This window comes from Hyperolius riggenbachi, chromosome 9 (genome assembly GCF_040937935.1).
Source record: "Hyperolius riggenbachi isolate aHypRig1 chromosome 9, aHypRig1.pri, whole genome shotgun sequence".
Taxonomy (NCBI): domain Eukaryota; kingdom Metazoa; phylum Chordata; class Amphibia; order Anura; family Hyperoliidae; genus Hyperolius; species Hyperolius riggenbachi.
This window is the reverse complement of record NC_090654.1, coordinates 271,533,162-271,545,619: the sequence shown is the minus strand read 5'-3', so window position 1 is coordinate 271,545,619 and position 12,458 is coordinate 271,533,162. Positions and strand designations below refer to the sequence as shown.

Below are 12,458 nucleotides of genomic sequence, written 5' to 3'. Positions count from 1 at the left end.
AGATCTTGCCACAGATTCTCGATTGGATTTAGATCTGGACTTTGACTGGGCCATTCTAACACATGGATATGTTTAGTTTTAAACCATTCCATTGTTGCCCTGGCTTTATGTTTAGGTTTGTTGTCCTGCTGAAAGGTGAACCTCCACCCCAGTCTCAAGTCTTTTGCAGACTCCAAGAGGTTTTTTTTTAAGATTGCCCTGTATTTGGCTCCATCCATCTTCCCATCAACTCTGACCAGCTTCCCTGTCCCTGCTGAAGAGAAGCACCCCCAGAGCATGAAGCTGCCACCACCATATTTGACAGTGGGGATGGTGTGTTCAGAGTGATGTGCAGTGTTAGTTTTCTGCCACACATAGCGTTTTGCATTTTGGCCAAAAAGTTTAATTTTGGTCTCACCTGACCAGAGCACCTCCTTCCACATGTTTGCTGTGTCCCCCACATGGCTTGTGGCAAACTGCAAACGGGACTTCTTATGCTTTTCTGTTAACAATGGCTTTCTTCTTGCCACTCTTCCATAAAGGCCAACTTTGTGCAGTGCACGACTAATAGTTGTCCTATGGACAGATTCCCCCACCTGAGCTGTAGATCTCTGCAGCTCGTCCAGAGTCACCATGGGCCTCTTGACTGCATTTCAGATCAGCGCTCTCCTTGTTCGGCCTGTGAGTTTAGGTGGACGGCCTTGTCTTGGTAGGTTTACAGTTGTGCCATACTCCTTCCATTTCTGAACGATTGCTTGAACAGTGCTCCGTGGGATGTTCAAGGCTTTGGAAATCTTTTTGTAGCCTAAGCCTGCTTTAAATTTCTCAATACCTTTATCCCTGACCTGTCTGGTGTGTTCTTTGGACTTCATGGTGTTGTTGCTCCCAATATTCTCTTAGACAACCTCTGAGGCTGTCACAGAGAAGCTGTATTTGTACTGACATTAGATTACACACAGGTGCACTCTATTTAGTCATTTAGTCATTAGCACTCATCAGGCAATGTCTATGGGCAACTGACTGCACTCAGACCAAAGGGGGCTGAATAATTACGCACACCCCACTTTGCCGTTATATTTATTTGTAAAATATGTTTGGAATCATGTATGATTTTCGTTCTACTTCTCACGTGTACACCACTTTGTGTTGGTCTTTCATGTGGAATTCCAATAAAATTGATTCATGTTTGTGGCAGTAATATGACAAAATGTGGAAAACTTCAAGGGGGCAGAATACTTTTGCAAACCACTGTATTTGGAGGGGGGCAGCTATAGCTACCTATTATTAGACAAGACCAATAACATTTATATTGCGCTTTTCTCCTGGTGGACTACTTGAGCTTGAGCTGCAAGTGGGCAGTAGCAGTGTTAGGGAGTCTAGCCTCAAGAATCCTTACTAAATAGGTGCTGGCAGTGGCGTAGCTTAGGAGCTGTGGGCCCCGATGCAAGTTTTACATGAGGCCCCCCCAAGCACTCTATTCATAACAAATGATGTGGCGCAACAAAACCTGCCAATGGCAACTACAGTGTCAGAGGTGCAAGAAGGGGATGGGGAACAGTTTGTTAATGATTACCACTATTCAAAGTATCTATAGAAGTGATTATTATGAGCACAGGACCAATAGAGAGCTAATACTGCAGTTCAGGGAGGGCCCTACGGGGCCCCTCTGGCCCAAGGGCCCCGATGCGGTCGCAACCTCTGCACCCCCTATTGCTATGCCCCTGGGTGCTGGCTTCGCTGAAATTCGAACCCAGGTTGTCTGTGTCAGAGGCAGAGCCCTTAACCAGTACACTATGCAGCCACCACAGGAGAAGTGGGCTCTAACTGGGGGAGGAAGGACCACAAATTATCTGACACTTGAAGCCACATAAACCTTAGAAGTACCCCTGCTTACTAGTGGTCAAGACAATGAATTGAGCTTCGATTGCTTTGGTTGGTCTGAGCTGTATTCAACAATGTAGCCATTAGCAGGGCCAGATTTACAACTCAGAGGCCTGTAGGTACAGACATTCTGGTGCTCTAAGCTCCGCCTCTGAACACAGGCAACACCCCCAAGTAAAAATATTCTGAACTACTATACTTGGAATCTTACACTCTAAACACTGGCTCATATCATCCTTAGTGACACGAGACAAGGATTAGGGTGTAAGTACCTGAGGTCAGTGATATGAGGCAGGGCTTAGACTGTAACCTCCTGAGGTCAGTGATCTGAGGAGGGGGGGCCGCCTCTCCCACATAAGGTGCCTATAGGCACTTGCCTACAGTGCCTTATGGAAAATCCTGCTCTGGCCATTAGATTGCAAATTGAAAGATTCTCACATAATCCATCATTCCGAGCTCTGTTCTCTGGAGACAACCCAACTCCTAGAGAAAGTCCTCCACACATGCTCGCAAGTATGCACACTAACGCCAGTGTCACATTGCAGTTGGACAGCGTCATGGTATGTTTAGCGCTAAGCTGCTACTCACCAGATAGGAAGTCTCTGGACAACCTGTGTGTGGGAGGAACGGCGTTTCGCTGTACCTCCATGGAAACGTGACAAGACAAGTTATTATCACAGGAGCCAGGGAAGCTTGAAATTGCTTCATCTCTAGCAGTGCATGTCCCTGCCGAATCACCCCGGAAAATAAATACATTGAGCGTTCATTCATTCCTACTTCTGTGTACTCTGGAAACGTGATGACTTAACATGTTAGCAGCTTTCGAGTAATATATAATCCTCTGTACAGCCAAGACGGAAATCGGCGCTCTAGAGCCATGTGAAGGAGCCGGTATTTGCCAGTGGAATGGTGTCTGCCGTCATGGCTGCCACGTTGTCCGTTCAGCGTTTCCAATCTTCGATCTTCAAGGACTAATAAAGCAGAGCTTGAAAGCCTCATCGTGGACCTTTGCACGATCTTGCAGCTCATTAAGAGCTTTCTGGTGCCAGATGTGTGGAAAGCTTCTCTCGTGTTCACATGGTGCTCACATGGAGATGGACTTAGGCTTACGTACGTAGCTGGTTGCGGAAGGTGCTGCTTAAAGTACTGACCAAGAAATGTAAACACACAGGAGACAAACTATGGCATGACAAAACATATGCTACAAAAACCAGGGGTGTGTTCTGCTAGGCCCAGGCGAACCAAGCAGACGATTGGAGCCTCACCCAGAGCAGGGGCCACCCCATCTGTATGGCCGCCACTGCCTCCCCATCACAAACACACAGACCTCAGATCAGCTGCAACAAGGATAGAGGGGGGAGCAGCACGGTGACCATGGAGTACATTTCAGATGCGGAAGTGAGGTCACTGCTCACTTCCTGCCTTTGAAGTGTGCCGCATGGTCACTGTGCGCTGCTTTCTGCTCTTCAGGTTACCGCTGATCTGCAGGTTTATGAGTGTTGGGGACGGGGAGGCAGCAGAAAACTACATACCTCCTCTGACACCCATGCCCTATACAGAAGAGGGACACATCTTTGGCTACCTATGCTGGGGGTGTCTATACTGGGGGGACACGTTGGACACCTATACTGGGGTTGGCTACCTATATGGGGTGGGGTGGAGTCAGGGGACACCTTGACTACTTATTACGAGAGAAGAGGCCTCTGAGAGAAGGGGACACACGTTGGGCTTGATTCACTAAACTGTGATAACCTAATATCATACCTTATCAAAGATATCACACATTATCAAAGATAAGATACCTTATCAAAGATACGAACCCGCAGGGGCTCAGGGCAGGACGGGTGCCATTGCCAATTAGCAGGCATAAGTTTGTAGTGCTCGTATGCTACTATGATAAGGTGTGTTAACTTTGATAAGGTGCGATATCTTTGATAAGGTGTGATATTTGAGTTATCACGGTTTATTGAATCAATCCCATTATGTGCTGCTTGGAGCCATGAAAACCTTAGCAGTGCCCCTGATAAAAATGAGGGAAAGAGCAGGAGCATAACTGTAAACCATAGGGGGAACCCTGCCAAACTTTGACAGGGCCGTCTAACGTCCACACTTGCTTTACACACTAGTGCCCCCTATCTGCCAGGGGTTATGTAACAACCGTGGCCGCCCGGACTCCTTTTCATAACACTGCTGCCACCATGACTCTCGTCACTCATTGCAACCTGGAAAGTATCTGTTGGCCTTCATCATAGGTGGGGCAGTCCTGGGGACCTTACGCTAGCAATGTAGTCTGCTGCCCACCAGGTGTAGGGACCCATAGACCCGTGCGGAAATCTCGTGAATTCTATTGGCTGCTTAGCCTCTGCACCTGGGAGATACCACACCGACCATTGATGCCGGGGGCAATAAGTTCCCACCTCCATAACAGTGTGTGAATGGTGATAGCACATGGAAAGCAATACCAGATATGGAGGTTAATATGTGAGATGTGTTCATGGTGAAGATGTGACTAGCAGGACCGGTTTTCTGGAAGGGCCACATAGGCTCTGGTCTTGGGAGGCTGCTGCCGAAGGGGCGGCTGGACATAGAGACGGGGTTGCTGAATATAGAAGAGGAGACTGCAAATGGAAATGGAAGACTACAAACGGGGAGCAACACATGGAAGAGTGGAGCTGTCACCCATAGGGAGTTGTAAATCAAAGAGGCTGCTGTACATGGATGTTACTCATGGAAGCGGGGCTGCACATGCCTTGGCAGCTGCTGCACATGGAATATAAAACTGGCCTTGGTAACTAAACTAGACAGCTTGAGAGATAGGGACCAGATAGCCCTCCAGGAACACCAAAGACGGAGAAGCCAAAAGTAAAGAACAGGAGACAAATAGTGTGGTAATGTGAATCAGCAGAATATAAAAGAACAAAAAAAGATTTGCAACCGCCAGTTCGGGTCCCAGAAATTTCAGGACTCAAGTAGTCGCCCTCCTGAGGAGCTCTTGTGATTTTAAAAACCAACAAAAAAACTACAACCTCCCAACAGAGGTGACTATTGGATGGCTGGAAGCGATTTGTTGGAGACATTGGTTGGTTGGAGGCGCTGAAGTCACAGACTCCAGCTGTGTGGCACGTTACCTTTAATGACCTGCAGAAGCGGGATTGACCCGCAAAACGCGTTGTCCTTGTTTAATGCAATAAAACTACAAATTTTCCATCATTAACAACTGGCGTGTATCTTCGAGAGAGGTAAGCCAACAAACCTCTTCTGGCACCTCCAACATATAGTCACAAATTAGAGAGGAGGTCTAAATAAGGTTGAATACACAGGGGAGACTCAAGGACAGGAACCACCTGGAAATAAAGAAAACCTGTTGGAGGTGACTTTGGAAATCAGACAGAATATTGGACCATATGGTTAGTTTTGTATTGCCTCTAGAGCGCCCTCCTCATGTCGCCACTGGATTCACAATTTCATTATTCTACATACTGTTAGTACAAGGATGATCTTCAAATCCAATCAAGAGCAGTCAGTAGTGAGAAGATTGCTGATAATTTGCTCCTCTTTGCTGTATGGAATAAGCCTATGTATAATGTAGATGGTGGTCTGATTGCCCACCTGATCTGTGACGTGGCCACCAGTCACAGCAAAGTGCCTCTGGAAATTCTATTCCATCCTCCCCTGTGTAATCAATATACCATTTACCCTTATGGTGACGCAAGCTGAATGTAAAGCACACAGTGATTAAGATCAGCGTTTAACTAACCGCTTGCAATACCACAACGTGACTGCACTAATGTACTGCTTTTCTTCCTCGCGCAGCGCTCGGGTCATGTTTTCGGAGCAGCTCTGAGTCCCTGGATGAAATTAGCCCTGAAGGCGGTCAATTAAAGTACTTTCTAAAAAATAAATAAATAAAAGAAGAAACAGGCAGGCTGCGTAAAGCAAGCGAGAGATCTCGTTATCGATTCCGAGAGAACCCTTGAAGAAGCACTCCGCAGATTGTTCGGGAGAGAGCTTCATCCGTGTCCACAGGAGAGGGCAGATGGAATGACTCAACGTTGTTTACGTGAACTTATTAGATAAATATGCTAAATCCACCCAAAATTGCCTCCAGATCAATAAAGCAATTCTACGATGCATTTGCTGTAGTTACTCACCTGGAGAACGGGCAGCCGTATTGGCTGCCCGTTGTCAGCAAACATTCGCCCATGGCCAGCATTCTGTATGCATATGTTAAATAAGGGCGCAAGGAAAACATGGCGCAGGGTGTAGACGAAATCTCTAAATATCATTCATAACAATTTTTTCATTGTTTCTCCATCTTTATCTCCAATATATATCTCCAGACTAATAAATATGGTTAAGTAATGGTACTAAAAGGGTAGGGCGGTTTTAGGGTTAGGTAATATTACGGATATTTTAATATTAATATTACCGATATTTTACTACAACAAAACCTAACCCTATTCTCACACAGAACCCTCCCACCTCTGATGCCTAACCCTAAAACCCTCTTTCCTGACGCCTAACCCTAAGACCCCCCCTTTCTGACACCTAACCCTAAGATTCCCCCCCCCGACGCCTAACCTTAAAAAACACCCTCCGCCGCAAATAATGTACATTTAAAAAAAAACATACATTTCTAAGACAATATATTTCAAAACAACAATTTACAAAATTATGATTCTCAAAACAAATTTCAAAATGTTAATTTTTAAAATGATAATTCTGAAAACGGAACATTTCAGTCGGACGGGCCTGGTGCCCGCTATTTACTGCGCCTACAATCCTCTGCTCTGGGCAGTGGCGTAGCTAAGGAGCTGTGGGCCCCGATGCAAGTTTTACAATGGGGCCCCCCCATGCACTCTATACATAACAATTGATACGGCGCACTAAAAGCTGGCAATGGCAACTACAGTATCAGAGGTGCAAGAAGGGGATGGGGAACAGCTAGTTAATGATTACCACTATTCAAAGTATATATAGAAATGATTATTATGAGCTCAGGAGCAATATAGAGCTAATACTGTAGTTGAGGTAGGGCCATTCGGGGCCCCTCTGGCCCAAGGGCCCCGATGCGGTCGCTACCTCTGCACCCCCTATTGCTACGCCCCTGGCTCTGGGCACCCAATAGCTGATAATTTGCATAGGCACCAACGGGGGTGGTGGGGTGGGGGTCATGGTGTAGGCTGGGCGGTTGGGGCGCCTAAGTAGTCCTTTTTCTGCAGGTGCCCAAGTTTCCTGCCTCTGTCTGTACACTGTATACAGCAGTGCTGTGGCTCCTCTTAGCTACCTGTGCACTCCATACTCCCCACCACTGTGTGTCAGCAGTAAAGCCAGAGCTGGATTACCCACAAGATAAATAAGGCAATTGCCTAGGGCCTGCAGAGAGTCTAAGGGCATAGTTGATGTTAACCCCCACCAAATCTTACCCCCCCCCCCACCCCGACCCAAAAAAAAAGGTGGCCATGAAGGGTTCACCCAAAGTTGTTATTCCCTAGGGCCCCATTTCACCATAATCTTGTTAGATCTGAGTGGATCTGAGATAAACTTTTACTCATTGCATAATTGTGTTCCTTTCATATAGTTTATAGGGCATTCCTCAAGCCAAATACTTTTGTTTTGTTTTGTTTTAATACTCTAATTCCCTATAAACTAAACAAGCCTCGCCCACAGCTTCTGCAGAGAGCCTTGGCATGCTCAGCCTTAGTAGAAAGGGCTTATGGGAGCTCAGTCTGGGCAGGAGGAGGAGGAGGTTACTAGCTAGAGAATTTAGAGGGAGAGGGGAGGAGAGGGTAGTGGGAGATACAGATCAGCTTGCCTGTGTATAATGTGATAAACAGAACATGGCTGCCCTCATTGTATCACAGGAATAAATAATCATAAACTTTTGAAGCTGTTTGCAGCTAGATTTGCTGAGTAAACTATCTAAACTTTAGATAAGATATATAGACAAGTTACTTGTCTATATATACAGATAGCAAAAAAAAAAAAAAAAAAAAAAAAAAAAAAATGGGCGTGGCCACACAGGGTCATGGTCATGTGTGGAGCCAAATGTACAAATGCTGTTTAGATAGCCAGATGTGCCCCCTTCCCCCATTCAGATAGCCATATGTGCCCCCTTCCCCATTCAGATAGCTAGATGTGCACCACTTTAGATAGCCAGTTGTGCACCACTATAGATAGCCAGATGTGTTAATAATAGCAGAAGACTCACTGACTCTATCGTTCTGGCGATGACATCATCTCTGCAGCGTACCCAGCATCCTCTCCTTGGTAACAGTGTGGTCACTTTTCAAATGACACCACTGTTACCACGGACAGGGCGCTGGGCGCACTGCAGAGGAGAGATGGCGTCATCGCTGGAACATTGAAGCTGGGGAGTCTTCTGTTTCCACATTCCTCTGCAGAGGGAGGGAGAGAAGCAGGGGCACACACGCAGGAGTTCGGTGGTTGTGCTGAGCGCCCTCCCACTGCTGCGCTCAGGGACATATGTCCCCTATTGCCCCATCCCATAGCTACGCCCTCCCACTGCTGCGCCCGGGACATATGTCCCCTATTGCCCCATCCCATAGCTACGCCCTCCCACTGCTGCGCCCGGGACATATGTCCCCTATTGCCCCATCCCATAGCTACGCCCTCCCACTGCTGTGCCCCAGGACATATGTCCCCTATTGCCCCATCCCATAGCTACGCCCTCCCACTGCTGTGCCCCAGGACATATGTCCCCTATTGCCCCATCCCATAGCTACGCCCTCCCACTGCTGCGTTTAGGGACATATGTCCCCTATTGCCCCATCCCATAGCTACGCCCTCCCACTGCTGCGCCCCGGGACATATGTCCCCTATTGCCCCATCCCATAGCTACGCCCTCCCACTGCTGTGCCCCGGGACATATGTCCCCTATTGCCCCATCCCATAGCTACGCCCTCCAACTGCTGCGCCCCGGGACATATGTCCCCTATTGCCCCATCCCATAGCTACGCCCTCCAACTGCTGCGCCCGGGACATATGTCCCCTATTGCCCCATCCCATAGCTACGCCCTCCCACTGCTGCGCCCCGGGACATATGTCCCCTATTGCCCCATCCCATAGCTACGCCCTCCAACTGCTGCGCCCCGGGACATATGTCCCCTATTGCCCCATCCCATAGCTACGCATTTTGTGGGCATGAACGTGTGGAATTTTACGCATTAGGTGGAAACAGACCGATGATTTTCGGAGGACTGTTGCACCCTATGCGAATTTCACTCGTGTTCAGAAATCGGTAACAGTGGAAACGGGGCCTTATAAACAGGCTGCATTTGAGTTCAGGTCCCTTTAAGAGCACCTAGCGCTCCGTAGCAAATGCCCCCCATTCCGCGGGTCATAGAATGTGACGTGGACATTTGAAATATCTCCAGTTTCTTGAATTTTGCCTTCATTACATGGCTATAATCACAGTATTGATCCTACCTGTGAACCAATCTCTAAATCCGGAGCATTAAATTACCAGCAGACCTCCCCGGTCATATATTATCGTATCCTGCTGCATTTTCCTATCACTGACTGGTAAAATAATCGCTTTTCTGTCTCGGCAGCGCCCGACACCCTGAACAATGGGGGAAGCGGCTCATTTCCATAGAGACGGAGCGCGGAGCGCCGCGACCTGATCCTCTGTCGCTTTAAATTGTTATTTTCCTGAAGAACTGCTCTTCCAGCGCAGGAGAAATATCAGCGACCGACGCCAGCAACCGAAATAATGTGACAGCGAAAGAGCGCGGCGAGGAACGATTACACCCAGATACCCAACAACCCATCATTAGCCGAGAACCAACTGAAAGCAGAGGTGAAAACATTGAAATATTCAGACGCTTTATAGTCATGTTAAAGAGAAACCAAGGTGAGAGGGATATGGAGGCTGCCATATGTATTTCCTTGTAAACAACATCAGTTTCCTGGCTGTCCTGCTGATCTTTCTGGTCAGTAGTGTCTGAATTACACACCTGAAACAAGCATGCACCTGATGAAGTGGGATCAAACCTGCGAAATGCGTTGCATTGTCCCCTGGAGTATGTAAATAAACTTGTTGTATTTGACACATTGGCAATTTTTGAGTCTGCTTGGAGGAGTTAAAGTGTACCAGAGCTCACTAAAACAAAAAGATTTATACATACCTGGGGCTTCCTCTAGCCCCATCCCCTTGGATCGCTCCCACGCCGCTGTCCTCTGATGTCTGCAGCTCCGCTACCGGGTCCCTACACTTCCGTCAGTCGGAGCCAGTCTAACGTAAGAGAAGTGCGCCCTCTACGTATCTCTCCAGCAGCTGCTGGAGAGATACACAAAGAGTGCACTTCTGCATAGACTGATGCTGACTAACGGAAGTGCAGGGACCCGGTATCGGAGCTGCGGACATCGGAGGACGGCGGCGTGGGAGCGATCCAAGGGGATGGGGCTAGAGGAAGCCCCAGGTATGTATAAATCTTTCACCAGTCGGCATCGACGGGATCCCTCTTCAGCCCTGTCTATCACACAGTCTCATCTCTATGATGCTTTCTAAAGGCTCCACTAGAGGGAGCCATAGAGATGAGCCTGTGCAACACACAGGGCTGAAGAGGGATCCTGGCGGCGCCCACTGGTGAGTGAAGCATGCTCCGCCTGAGGCAGGGAGGCTACCAAATACTGGGGGCACAGTATCTATCTATGCTGGGGAGGGGGGTACCTAATACTGGGGCCTCATATGGGTAGCTATACTGCGGCGGGCACAATTTTGGGGTGAGGTAGCTGGATGCTTGTTCCAGGGGGGACTCCGCTGGCTGCATGCTTGTTCCAGGGGTGACTCCGCTGGCTGCATGCTTGTTCCAGGGGTGACTCCGCTGGCTGCATGCTTGTTCCAGGTGTGACTCCGCTGGCTGCATGCTTGTTTGAAGTTCCATTATAAGTAAATTTGTAACGGGCATAAAAGGTTAAAAGTATATTTTAATGTTAGCAACGAAAGTAACGCTTAGTGTTGTTTGTCTTCTTAAAACAGAAGGTACTTGCGATAATTCAGATTTAATTGTGTAACTGTGGTTACCCACAATGCACCACTGCTGAATATGCAAATGATCTCTTTATGCCCCTGAAGCCAGGCTCACATCCTGAACCGCTGATGTATAGCAAGCCCATAGCTTAAATAACCACATCAACCCCACATGCAGACAGCCTCAGCCTGTTCCTGTGTCCCTGTATGCTAAATCCTCAATCAAATGTTATACAAAGGAGCAGGGATACAGGATCAGGGTGTCTGCATGTTGGATGTTCTGGAAATAAGCCTGGCTTCGGGGGCATAAAAAGATAATTTGCATATTCAGTAGTGATGCATTGTGGGTAACCACAGTTACACGCTTAAATCTGAATTATCGCAAATACCTTCTGTAGTCTGAAGCCATCAAAGCGGACCCAAAACAAACATTTTTTTAATTCAAAATATTTAGTTGCACCACTCTGACACATACAAAGATAAATAAACACTCCTTTAAGGCTATGAGCATTTCAGTGCATGCTTTTCACACTTCTCTTTTCATAACTAGGGTTATACAGATAGCAGCCATTAGCAATTCCTTCTTTACAGGACACCACCTACTCCACCAGTCTGCCGATTTCTGGCCCGGCAAAATAAAAGGAAGGCAGGGGTTCCTCCAATATATGTAAAATATTTTATATTTGTCATCATGCAGCTGAAAAAAGGCTGCTATTTATTATTATAATTTAGAAAATAGATTTTATTTCTGAAATCTTTATTTTTAATTTGGGTCCACTTTAAGCAATAAGATCATAGCTGAAACGCCACATTCTTGTTGCAGAACAATGTATTTATACTCCCCAAATCCCGGGGCAACATTCCATGACTTTCCAGGTTGTGAATTTTGCTGCCTGGGGGAGGCAGAGCTTTGCACTGTAGCTCCGCCTCAGCTCGAGTCAAAATCCGCCGATCTCCGCCTCTCCCCGCCCCTCAGTGAAAGAAGACAGAGGGGCGGGGAGAGGCGGTGATTGACTCAAGCAGAGACAGAGCTACTGCACACAGCTCTGCCTCTACCAGGAAGCGATCTCCGAAATTTGCCCCGGGGATTTGGTGTTTCAGCTATGATCATATTGCTTAAGATAAATTGCCAGTAAAAAGAGGTATTTTGGGGGGCCTTCAGACTCTCTTTAAGAAGGCAATCCACACTAAGCATTGCTTTTTTTAGCGAGAAAAGAAGTATTGCTTTTTTAGTAGGAGGGCTTTTGGGTCACCCTGATCTGCTTGGGTATTCTACAAAACTAACAAAATGCAGCTTTCAGAGATGGTGGCTGCTTCAGGAGCGCTGAAATAACTGAGGCATCATTAGTTCTGGACAGGGCTGGTTCTCTCATGAAGCAGGGTGAAACATTTGCATCAGGCGCAGAGATTGGAGAGGAATGGAGTGGCTGAGGGTGAGCAGTTTGTTTGTCACAGACTCATAGCCAGCCAATGAGCTATTGTGTTGAGCTGCAGCATGTCATGTGAGAACATTAAATAAAGCAGAGTAAATTGTCAGGTGCTGTGCGATCATTCCAAAATGGGGGGGGGGGGGGGGTGCATCCTCACAAGTTTGCCTCAGGCA

General features: G+C 47.4%; 1 protein-coding gene across 1 annotated transcript in view; it reads left to right on the top strand.

The window, feature by feature from the left end:
• The window catches only part of EFCAB11 (EF-hand calcium binding domain 11), an 84,735-nt gene extending 74,815 nt beyond the window's left edge, over positions 1-9,920 (top strand). Inside the window, exon 8 of the transcript XR_011024167.1 lies at positions 9,435-9,920. The gene's annotated coding sequence lies outside the window, so the exon portion shown is untranslated. The remainder of the gene's footprint in view (positions 1-9,434) is intronic.
• The last annotated feature ends 2,538 nt before the right edge of the window (positions 9,921-12,458 follow it).